Here is a 13,585-nt window from a genome sequence, read left to right on the forward strand (position 1 = left end):
CACTAATCTTCCTAGTCTTTCTGTGTCTCGTGTAGAAGGACAAAGTCATTAAACCTGAATAGAATCACCCTTTACTTTATGGACCAAGACATACAAGTCCATTAGCAGTCCTTTTTATTCATTCATTCATTTATTTATTTTCTTTCTCCTTTGGCTTCCCATTGGTCACAGTTCAGTTATCATTTGATTATCTTAGATCTCTGTTACATACTTTCAAATGGATGAATCTAAACAACTAGTATCAGCTCAATTATATCTGATTTTAGGAAGGATATCAAGTTCTTCCAGGTTCTCAAAGAATGTTGTCTATAATCTAAGTTTCCTAATAGATCAACACCTTTGGTATTATCTGATTGCTCGAAAGCACTGGTATACACAGGGAATCTTGAGCATATTGCAAACAACCTTGTTTTGGTGGTATGACTCCAGGGAAATGGTAAATCAATTAACATTTATAGAGTCTAATGCTTATTTAAAGATGCATTTTATCATGAAGAAATAAAATTTCTAGTCCAATCTATGTTTAATACATACTGCATACAAATCGCTTATATATGCACACAAATGAAAGCATAAATGCCTATTCAAAGAGTATTTCTGTTCCCTGCAGTATTTTAAATAAAAGAAGATTTAGAAGATAGGTTTGAAAGAGATCTTTGAGACTTGTGAGGAAGCTTAGCAGAAAACCTAGCTTTTAAAAGAAAGGGCATAGAGAGTGTGGAAATGAGCAAGCAAATCAGCCTGAAGAAGTAGAGGAATAGGTGGAACAATGAATGGTAAGGGGCCTGGCTGGGAAGGGATGGGGGAGCGGGTACTGGGGGGTCAGAGGGGCAGGCGGGAGGCAATAAGTACAACTGAGAGAGATATTTGAAGACCGGCATGTGAAGAAAATGCACATCACCTGGGCCGCCTAGGGCAGGAGAAGGCCCATAACCTGAGACAGGTCATTTGGCTAACAGGACTCCAGAGAGAGCCCAAGTCAACCTTCTGAGTGCCAAGCAGACAAAGCTAATTAAAAATATATCATTTAGTAACAAGTGGGCTTGCAACAGCAAATACAAAGAAAACCAAGCTATACATAATTGAATATGTAGTTTTATCTACCAGTCTACTTACTCCTATAAAGAATGATGTAGTTACATGCAAGACACAGTGAAAATACTGAATATAAATCGGTATTAAAAATTGATGCCCCTGGTATATACAGAGGTTAACTTTTTTTTCCCCTCTGTAACAAGGAAGAATGTCTGTGCATCTCAAATGGATCCCAGCTTACTTTTCCCAGACAACTGCAAACCTGACTATTCCAAGGTGCTTGATTTCCAGCTCATCGATCCTAATTATTTCTCTTCCCCACTCAGGGTTAAATATACTTTAATGGATCTTAAATCTGCCCGACAAAGAGGCTGACTTAGAGACTCATCTTACCCATGACATACAATTATTAATTAATGAGGGTCAGCTGCATAAGGGGATTGCAGCTGATAGGTGTAATAAAGGAAAGCATTACAGCCTGAATTATGCACTGTGGAACAGGAAAGAGTCCATTTTATTAGAATCATCAAAATTTCCTGTTTCCAGACTAATTAGGTTAACTCTTTCTGTAGTTTAAATAAATTGTGTTTACGTCTTTCAGGTTACTGCAATTTTCTTCTAGCAAATAAAATGCCTGGGTCTTTTCATTAAGAACAATAAGCTTCCTTCCTACAACAGTTAAATTTTCTTCTGGCATCACACTTTATCCTTTTTTACTATTGGGTGGGGGTCAAGTAGAGTGTGCATTGTTAATCTTTGAAGCTGTAGTCAGTGTTGGCAGCCCGTTGTGACCGAGAAGCTAACGCTCAGAGAGAAGTCTCTACAGGCTCCCAATCTTCTTTCTCAACACAAGAAAAATGCTTTGCGACAGGAGCGACAATTAGCTCAAACCTGCCTTTTCCCTTCTGGGACATTCTTTCCACCTGAACATACTCCAGTTATCTAATATTATCTGAGACTTTATTTGAGAATGTTTGTCTCATGAGAGTGTTCTTTTGAAGTCTGAGATCTTATTAAAACAAAGGATGTCTGATGACCTTAGCTTCGACCAACTGAACATATCACAGCCCAGATGTGCAGAACCTCTTGGAAAAAAAGATCTGTTTGAAAAACAAAACAAAACAGAAATCACAGGGCTGCAAGCTAGATATATTGACTCGTTTCCATTGGGGATATCACAGTCGTTGGAATGCATCTTAATATGAATTTACAGCCTGCGCCTCCTGTCCAACCACAGCACTAGCCAGATATGCCGATGAAGGTCTCACGCTCGCTTCCCCTTTAGAGGAAACTAGAATAATACGGACTTACCTGGGCTGCTCCTCAATCCTTTAGGTTCCAGCCCACAAAGGAATGGGAATAGGGATCACCTTTACACTCCACACATTCATTGACCCTATGCTTTTTAATTAATTTGTTGTCCATTAAAATGTAAAATCATGGAAGCCAGAGATTTTTCTCCTTAATTCGTTTTGTGTAGTAGTTTCTTTACATGCTGTGTCTGTTAGAAATTTTTTTCTATTTTCTAGAAAAATCTTAAAATTTTTGTTGCTAATTTCATATAAAATGGAGTAGTCTCTGAATTTCCTGCCCAAAGAACTATGCCCTTATAAGTTCAAACACCTTTTGGTGTTTTGTTAAGTAACAGTTTAGCATCTTTCCTTTTAATAGGATGGTTGTCTTTGTTGGCTTCTAGAATTCACTAGTTTTAACTACTTGAAAATCTCCCAAGTGACAGCTCTGTGCTCCTGCCCTTTGGCCCATTATTCCTGATGTCTCTGAGGCTTGCTCCATTGTTAATTGTGGTGCCAGCGGCCCTCTCCGCTGTTAACTGTCTCCACTCCTCCACTCCTGCAAAGCTGCAGGTCTATGCCCCTCAGGCAGAAGCATTTATTTCCAAGTGCTAAATCTCCCTTTGATTTAGCCTGCCACCTGCTTAAGTCTTCCCTCATCCTACCTACACATTCACTTCTATCTTCCTTTTCAATAAAGGGACCCAGATGTCTCATTTTCTCATTTCTTTTTTCTTTTATTTTTTTTCTAAGATTAATTTATTTATTTTAGAAAAAGAGAGAGATGGGGCTAGAGAGAGAGAGGGAGAACAAGAGTAGGAGAGGGAAAGGGAGAGAGAGACTCTCCAGCAGACTCTGCACCGAGTGTGAAGCCTACCTGAGGCTCCATCTCCTGACCCTGAGATCACAACCTGAGCTGAAACCAAGAGTCAGTTGCTTGACTGTGCCCCCCTGGGCACCCCCAGATGTCTGATTTCTTTAAGATACAATAGAAATGGGTTTAATTTGAAGTTGAGTGGGAGAACTGTTCTGAATTTGAAATCTAAACACCTAACATCCTGAAATCACCTTGTGCAAGTTTATGTCAACGGTTAACAATCTGCTTGCAGGTTTTGAGGTGCCTAATACATACTTGTGAGGTACAATGTTCCTTTTTTTTTTGCTAAATGTACATTTTATGTATAGCATTTTGGAAGAAACCCAGGCAGAATTATTTTTGTATGTGATTAAATAAAGATCATCATTAGCAATGTGGGCTATGAAAGCCATAAGATACTTTATTAAAGTGATCTCAAAACCCTGTGACTGCCAAGTACGAGCTCTATAGGCTTCTTCAAAGAATCTTTCTTTTCTGTCTCTTCTCCCAGATGACCCAATGTCAGGAACCAAAGTTCACACTTAGTTGATTCAGCTTCAAAGTTTCAGGAGTCGTGGTCCGTAGCTTTCACACAAGTTGACCTTATGGCAGCTGATTACAGTAAGTGTCAAATGCAAATTATTTTGGGGCTCTCTACAGAATGGAATACAAACTCAGTGCTAATTCTTTAGAAAACTGGATATATTTCCGCAAGGCTGGCCTATATCTCATTGGTGGAATTCAGTGTGGTCTTAACTTCTCTCTTTTTATGCCTTTCTCTGGTTTACTGTCATTGTAATCCAAGTCTAGTCCACTGAACTCTTAAGCTATTCCTTGGGTGGAAGAGAACCTCCTCTTGACAGAGTCTTGGCATATCTAGGGCAGACTGCACTCCTCTCATGCCCTTAGTTACATGCCACAGGCATCTCTTTGAAGACCTAGTTCTACAAATTAACACATATGTTAATATACAACAAGAAGCCCTAATGTCTCTACTCTCTGTTTTCACTTACTGGATAGATAGAGCAGGGCAATTCTGGGGCAGAAAGCAGGCAGCTCCTATCTAAACAGTGTTAGAGTTTAGAACTTGAGATGATCTTGTTTTGTAATTGGTTAAGTCAGCATTTGTTTCTTTCCACATTTGGACATTATGCAATTTCATGTTTTTCTTCATATAAATGATACCGTGTGTAATGATTGGCTCTGCTTTACAGTAACACACAGAGCCTGCTCCAGTGTTTTGCATATAGTAGGCATTTGAAGAAAATTGAACTCTTTTGGTTGTTGTCAATGAACAGCTATAATGATATATTAACTTTCTCAGAAAATGTGTGCCTTTTAATGGAGGCTTGTCCTATCTAACCATAAGTGGGTGGCTTTGGTGACTATTTCAGACATCCTGCCGGTTTCTTCAAGAGATTTCTTTAAATGAGGGGGGCAGTTTTGTACGTCTCAATTCACAGCATGGAGAGCTGTTTTTAAAATTAAATATGCTGGGGCACCTGGGTGGCTCAGTGGTTGAGCGTCTGCCTTTGATTCAGGTCTTGATCCCAGCGTCCTGGGATCAAGGCCCTCTGCCTATGTCTTTGTTCTCTCTCTCTCTATCTCTCTCTCTCGTGAGTAAATAAAACCTTAAAAAAATATAAAAGAAAATAAAACAATAAATAACATCAAATATGCTAATAAGGGCTATGTTTAAACATACTGGGATTTAATTTTGTGGTCATAGTTACTTGCAAAAGGTAAAGATTGTACATTTAACACAATATTTGTATCAAATGGACAGATTATTTGAATAATTAATTTTAACAATTACTTAATTCCTAATATGAGAGGTTCTGTTATTCTGAATTCTCCCCTTAAATTTGTTTTCATGTACACCAGGCCTTTAGTCAATAAGCCCCATAATATTTTTGAAATCTCTTGGAAAAAAATTCTACGCTTATTGCTTAATTATTGCTGTGCTGCTTGTGATAGGTGTGAAGAAAGTACACAAGAGAGCAGGAGAAACTTATCACCTTAATGTTAAGGGGACTTCATAAAAAAGCTTCTGTCTTTGCTCATATTAATTAAATATGTGGGTAGAATCTATTGAGGCAAAATGCTGCAAGTAGTTTTCCTTAGAAGTTCTTTCATCTTTTTTTTTTTTTAAATCAAAAATAGCAAGACAATTTAGCCGGGCACATATTATTGAACATTTTAAATACATCATCTGATACATAAATGTGTGAAGTTATCGGCCAATCGATTTAAGCAACAGGTTATTTATGAAAGTATGCATTGAAAACTCCCAATATGTTGAGCATGAGCACTGTTGCATTGTTAGTTACATGGTACCTTGTATACAGCTCTTTGACTTATTCTGTTAATAAGGATTTCAAAGACCAAACACATTCACTCATTCAAAAAATGTTTCCTGAGTTCCTACTGTGTGCCTGGCACTTTTCTAGGCACTATAAATACAGTAGTGACAAAGCATAAGACAAACAAAAGGAAAGTAAGAACAAAGTACAGCCAAAAAGAGGGAATTAAGTAAACTATGGCATATTCACTAGAATGCTCTCTTGATATGGAATCATTCTACACAAACTAGATATTGACACTAACACAGAAATATGGCATACTTCACATTAAAAAAATACCTTGACCATAACTTATTTTACATGTAGGTCATTGAAATAACTGATAGTATAAAATGTGTAAGACATGGCACCTTGTTTTGGGAAAAGAATAAACACATTACATTCTCATCAGTATAATTGTGTTTTGAACTCGAAATTGCAATAAATGTAAAATCCTACTAAATTATAAATTAAACAATGTAAGTTAAGCTGTTATAGAAACTCATACAAGCTGTTCCTAGCTTCATAAATCACTACTTTGGAATTGTGAATGGAATAACTGAATAGTGCATATTGATGTAAAATCTGGGCCTTTTTTTTGTAAGTTGAATCTTAACACATAAGCTAAAAGATAATGAAAGATAAAAAGCTGTTTGCTAAAAATAAGACGTTCCCTAAAGCAGTGTCTGTGAGCTAGGATTGCTCCTAGTGCAAAAGCCCTTTCCCTCGGGATTCCTGGGCGTCCCCTCACAGCTGGCCCCAGACACGCTTTCTCTCATGCAGTATCTATTTGCTTGATTTGTGAATGATGAGTTAGCACTCGTTTCCCATCTCTTCAACAACGGCAACAGCAATGACACACACTTGTGCATGTGCTCACACGAAGACATCTCTTATTGTGAACATACCTAGACCTTATCTAGAGTTTCACTTAAATTGCTAAGTGAAACAACGTCAAGTCTACTCCCTGAGCATCGTTTACTTTTATACATATTTGGATTATCCTATATTGCAAAGGAGAGGAGCGTAAAGAGAAACTCAAGGAGACAGAGATACAGAGAAAGACAGAAAGTGTGTGCAGTTAAAGGGAGAATTCTGAAGAAGATACTTATGAACTCATTCCAACATTCTGTGCTACCTGGACATAAGGTGAAAGTTGGGGCCACCAGTGGTCTATCTACTGGCTCCCCCCACTATGCTCCCATGGGGAGGACTTCCTGGACAAAGAGTGCCCCCTATCAGCTACACAAAGGGCAGTTTTCCCACTTGCCTCTAACAAGTGTCAGTTCACTTGCCAACTGGAAGAATTATTCAAACAAACCAATTATATCCTCTCACAGGGACTACGGGACGTTCACCTTTTTGATATAACAAAGCCTGCCTTCCACAGCCTCTGATTTTTCACTCTGCTCCCAAGTGCAACCTCCTTGTGGCTCTCTGTGGCATGCGGTGTCCTCCTCCCCTGGTCTGTGCATGTGACTAATAAACTTTTGCTCTCAATCTAGTCTGTGTACTATTGGATGTCCTGTGTCTACCAACGCCATAACTCTAGAGAATCCCTCCCTCACTCATGGAGTGAACAGAAGGCAATAAAACACTACCATACCATGATATACATAAGGATTTTATATATGATAAAAAGATGTCTCAAAAAATCTGGGCATGGATATTTGGAAACAATCCACTTAAATCCTTAAATCACACACAAAACATATTAAAGGATTACATGGGGGGAAAAGATAGGCATAAAACTAGAAGAAAATAATAGCGAGCACTTTTACATTTCTTAACAGGAAAGACTTAAAATGGGTGTGACACGAGAGAAAAATAGATGCAACTTAAACATGTCTATGTATCAAAAAGCATCAAAAGAAAGCAAAGTGACAGAAGCAATAACATAGAAAAAATTTCTATTTCTGCATATTAGAAATCATAATAAAAAGAATAAACTATCTGAAAGTTGGAAAAGTTTGGAAACTATCTAATAGCATATGATAGGCAAATATAAAGACAGCTAGTGAATCAATAAGAGAAAGATAAATGATGTATAGATGTGAACATATAAGTCACAATAAAAGAAATGTGATTGTTTCATAAATACAAAACTTTCTGTTTCATGAGTAATTAAGTCTACATTTTCTCTAACATCAAGATTTCATTCTGTCTGCCTGATTAGCAATGATCTTAAACGTGAATATCTTCATTTACTAGTGAGTCTAATGAGCTAGATCATCTCCTATTGAGAGTATATGTTGCCAAACCTTTTAAAAAATATTTGTATATGAGTTAAATATGTTCACACCTTTTGATTGATTAATAAGAAACAAAGACAGAGATTACATAGACATGGTTATCACAGCATAATTTATGACAGTGAAACAATGGAAACAGTCTCGTTTGCAACAACAAAGGGCTGTCTGACACCACAACCGAGATACACACAAATGATGGAAAACCGTGCAGCCAATTAAAAGTTATGGCTGATGAGTAATTGTGTAATGTAGTGACAGGTTATGATATGCTGTAAAAATAAATTATAAATGAACTTCATATAAACAACATATTTTGCTATGATGGCAAAATATATTCCTAGATAGAAAATTTTAAGAAATTATCAAAACTCTGACAGTTCTCTCTAGATAGTACATTTGAGATGCTTTTCATCACCAAAAGTGTTTTGCATGTTGTAGTTTTTCCAGTGAACATGTACCATCATCATCTAAAAAAATAATCAATTTGATAACTAATACCTTTCTTTGAATTTAGTGAAAAAGTATAGCTTTGGGTCAAATGCTTCAGTAATTACCAGGTGATGGATGATACGAGATATGACATTTACTTTGACAAGATAAATTCATTTGTTACATAAAAATTGTAAGAGAAGTCAATGAGCATAAAGTGTTCCAGGAAGTTTCTAAGTAAAAAAGAAAAGGGATGTTTTAGATCGTTTTCTTAACTTGTGCTTTTTCTTTTTGTCTTGCTTTTTTATTTTTTTAAGATTATTTATTTATTTATTCATGAGAGACACAAAGCAAGGCAGAGACACAGGCAGAGGGAGAAGCAGGCTTCATGCAGGGAGCCCGATGGGGGACTCGATTCTGGGATCCAGGGATCACGCCCTGAGCTGAAGGCAAATGCTCAACCGCTGCCACCCAGGCATCCCAGTCTTGCTTTGTTTTTATTTTAACTTTTGAACTCTAAAGAATTGAATAACTTTCTAGACTAAGTCGAAAGAGCCAAAAGCATAGAAGGAATTTAAGATATGTCATAAAGCATGATCTTGGGTGAGGCAGTGCTGTCAAGAGCAAATGCACAAGTCAAGGTTAAACTTATATGGAAAAATGAATTTTTTTCTTTAAGAAAAGGACAAAGGATGGGGTGCCAGGGTGGTTCAGTTTGTTAAACATCCGACTCTTGATTTCGGCTCAGGTCATGATTTCAGGGTGAGATGGATCCATATAGTGCTCTGTGTTGGTGTGGAGCCGGCTTAAGATTCTCTCTTTCCTTCTCCCTCTGCCCCTCCCCACATCCACCCCCTGCTCATATGCTCTCTCTCTCTCTCTCTCTCTCTCTCTCTTTCTCAGAACAAGGAGAAGGACAAGGGATGACAATGAATGAAAACACAGATGAAATTTTATTTGGAGAGCAAGGATAAATAAACGGTGTGAGCAAAGCCCTCTATTTCCTGGTAAAGCCTTCAAACTCGATGTTTTAGGTCACCATCAGAGAGTGAGCAGGATGGGGCAGGATGAGAGCCTGTGACCGGCCTAGGATTTGAACAGGTGCTACTGGGAACCGAGTGAGAGCTGCGCCCTGGCTCATGAAAGGGTAGGTGAGATCCAAAGGCCCAGCTGACACTGGAATGAATGAACACCAAGGGGCTTGGAATCAATTTTTTCATCAACACTAGTTATAAAAATGATTAAAGTGCATAGAGATGGTGTTTTTTTAGGATTAGAGGATGTTTTAAGTGATTGTATTAAAATTTCAAAGGCTGAGATATTTAGGGAGTTGGCAAGAATGTATTTAAAATGTGCATTTGAGATAAGGCTAGGTACACAGGGAATTAAATCTAAAAGGAATTCAATAGACTGGATATTGGAAAAGGCATCCCAGGGCCGTGTGCCATGAAACAAATGAGGAAATATTGTGAGAGCATAAGAGTGAGGTGGATGTAGGATCAAATAGGTGGGAACTTGTTTAAAAATTTCAGAAAACCTCCCTGTCTTTATCAGTTTTTCACTGTTAGGTAAAACTTTTCTTTTTCAACTGTTTAGATCTAGTTTTCAGTAATTTTTCTTAACTAGCATGACATTTAAAAAAATATGCAATTATTAGAAAGTGGGAGGATTATATAATTAGAAAACCCGGCCGTTTTTACACTGGTGTTTCTAACCTCAGCATCCTTCATATCTCTGCTTATTATATTTTATGTCAGGATTTCTCAGCTGCATGAAATTTCTAAATGGAAAACCCACTTACTGCACTTGTTGTCAAGTCATTTGTTACATAAGTCTTCATTACTACAATTCTCTGAAATCAGTGAAATCATTTTGTCATGTGTTGTAATTTATTTTTAAAAAATAAAATGTGAGTACAGTTTAAAAGAATAGATGAAGGGAGTAAAGTAGTCTTTGCTGAATTAATATATCAAATTTTGCAGATCCAGTGATTTCTGAAAATCAGATGAGTTGAATTCAATTTTTAAGGTCAAAAGTGCATTCATAGGTTTTAGTAATGATGCAAACTCCTTTAATATCTCCTTAATTAGGGGTGTCTGGGTGGTTCAGTCTGTTTATCGGCTGCCTTTGGTCCAGGTCATGGTCTGGGTCCTCAGACTGAGCCCCATGTGGGGCTCCCCACTTAGCAGGGCGTCTCCTTCTCCCTCTACCTGGGCCCCTCCCCTGGCTTGTTTTTTTTTTTTTTTTTTTCTTTCTCTCTCTCTAAAATAAACGAATAAAATCTTAAAAAAAAAAACAAAACTTCCTTAATTAGGTAATCTCTGAGTTTCTGTGAATGACTTTAAATGGCCTAAAAATACAGTTTTATCATGGCTAAGGTCACATGTGGATTTTGATGCCAAATTTGAATATGTAGAGAAGGACTATTCACCAATATATTAATTAAAAAACTATTTAAGGTTCTAGTTCAATAATAAACAATTTATTACTGCAAAACTTACGTGTTGTGGAAAGGACTAAGAAAATATTGCTTGAGGCTGGATATCAGCTAAAAAATCTAAGACTCCGCAGTTGTGATACCAGTAAATTCTTACATATTATTTCCTTCTGGTATGGATACTGGTAAATAATTCTTTAAAAAAAGTCCCACTTAACCTAAATCGTTACTGTTAGTATAGGAATGTTAATACAATTTTAATTAATCAGTATGCAAAATAAGCACAATTATGAGAAACCTGAATTGAGCTGTTTAGGCGGGTGTAAGTATGCATGTGTTTGTATAGGTGTGCATTTCTTTTATATAGATTTTGTTGATATTTGCCTAAAATATTATTCACCCTGACCTTGGAATGAACTTTCCTGAATATGATCAACTTCATTGATACTGTGGCTAGTTAGGGCAAATTCCATTTCACTTTATTTGTTTAATCTAAAGCCGCATATAACTGTGTATTGACAATAATAATAACTCATTTATTTATGATCTTGGTAACTTGGAAATAATGTTTATATTAAATTCCTATGTGACAACCCTTTAAGTGGCTTAAACCAATTTAAAATGTGGGAACTCACAAACTCAGTTGTCTGCATATGTAATTAATCACAATGCAGAATGAAAAGTAATTTTTCTTTTCTTTCTTTTTTTTTTTTTTTTTAAGTGGGCTCCACGCCCAGCAGGGAGCCCAATGTGGGGCTTGAACTCACCACCCTGAGATCAAGATCTCAGCTGAGACCAAGAGCTGGCACTCAACTGAATTGATTTACTTAGCTAGGGTGAAACAAGAGTCACGTGACATCATTGCTATTCCAACTTTTTAACGTCAATTCTAGTGCTTTTCTCCCCTTAACATATAGACCTCGGCTACTCCAGTTACTAAAAATATTTTTTTAAATAAGGAACGCTCTTTTAAATAACCATATTCTGAAACTTCCTTACCATCTTCTAAACTTATTATACACAGATACACACAGTCATATCTGTGCACATGTGTGTACACACATATTTCCATCTCAATTGACCAGTGATTTCGTTTTTTAAAGATTTTATTTATTTATTCATGAGACATATACACACACACAAAGGCAGAGAATAGGCAGAGGGAGAAGGAGGCTCCCTGGGAGGGGGAGCCCAATGCAGGACTCGATCCCAGGACCCCTGGATCACGTCCCAAGCCGAAGGCTCAACCACTGAGCCACCCAGGGGCCCCAACAAATGATTTCTCTAATAATAACTGAAACATGGAAAGAGATCCATTCCTTAAAGTGCCTGTGTGAACTCAGTCACTAGATTTCATCCCCAATCCTTGACTATTTCAGAAAGATGGAATAGAAGCAGAATAGTCAGAAAGAGTCACCTGGTAAACAGATTTATGGCAAAGACTGTGAATGCTCACTTACATCCGAACGACTCTCCTTTCTGCTTATACAACTAGGCTACAGGTCCTGACATTCTCCCCCCGGCCCCGCCCCCTTGGAATCAGATGTGACCCTGTGCTGAATTCTGACTATTGCATTGTGAGCGAGGGTGGTACGTATCTTTAGCAGGACTGGCTCTATAACTCTCCCATGCATAATGTCAGACCTTTTACCATGTCCCAGCTGAATGGATGGAGCATCAAGAATCTGGAGGAGATATTATATGACATAGAGTAATATTTCATAATAAAATATATAATTACAGAAAAAAAAGAATCTGGAGGAGAGGGAAGATACAAGGTAGAAGGATTCTGTGATCCTAAATAAACCCATAGAAGGGTGTAAATGAAAAATAATCACTTATTCTAATCAGCCATAGATATTTGAGGATTTGTAGGAATTGACCAGAGTAGCTACAGCAGGCATCCAAAGGCCAGTGCTGACATGCAAATACAGAATAACATTTGGGTAGGATATTTAAGAAGAGAGAAGGTGGAAATGACAATTTTTCATCTCTCATCACTATTTTATTTTCCACACTTTTTTGACGATATTTTCTTCAATGCCACTAATTCATTCTTACTTCCTTTCTTCAAATCTTTTTGTGACAATAGCCATAAAGTCTATGCAGATGGCCTCCAAGTTTCTACCTTCTATCATCTAAGTTATTATTCTTTAGTGTTTCTAAGTTCTCAGACCTTCTGATTTAAAATGAAACAGAACAAAATACTTTTTCTTTTTTTGCCTTTTTTTTTTTTTTTTTTTTGCTGCCAATCCAGTATGCAGTATCTGAAAGGTTTAAGACAGATTTTGTAGTGGAAGTTGACTGACCAGAAGACGTCAAGAGGACAGACAAGAAAAGCTTAATTTGGAACAAGGGCCCAGGGATCTAGTGCCTAGCACATGGAAACCCAGGGGTCCCTTGAAAATGTGGAAACACAGTGAGGGCCCGAGGTCAATGCATGAACTAGGATCCAGGCATCTGCCTTCATTTCAAGATAAAGGTTATAGATGAGGAGATTGTAGGAGGTGAGCAGTGTTTCTATATTCACCCGAAGGGAAAAGTCTTTTATGTAAATACCATTATGAGCAGAGACCCCTAAAGCTAAATCCTGGATTACAAGACACATGCATGTTGTGAGTGCTTTTATATTCTAAAGATTAGCTTAAGGGTTTTACTACAGGGCCACCTGGGTGGCTCAGTGGTTTAGCACCTGCCTTTGGTTGGGTTGTAATCCCAGGGTTTTGGGATCGAGTCCTGCATCGGGCTCCTTGCAGAGAGCCTGCCTCTCTCTCTCTCTGCTTGTGTCTCTGCCTCTCCCTCTCTCTGTGTCTCTCGTGAATTAATAAATAAAATATTAAAAAAAAGAGTTTTACTATAGGCCGTTTACATTAATATCCCATAGGCATAATGATTGAGACAAACAAATGTGGAATGTCTAGAGAAACAGAATCGTGGGGGAT

The sequence above is a fragment of the Canis lupus genome, chromosome 37 (assembly GCF_011100685.1).
Source record: "Canis lupus familiaris isolate Mischka breed German Shepherd chromosome 37, alternate assembly UU_Cfam_GSD_1.0, whole genome shotgun sequence".
NCBI lineage: Eukaryota > Metazoa > Chordata > Mammalia > Carnivora > Canidae > Canis > Canis lupus.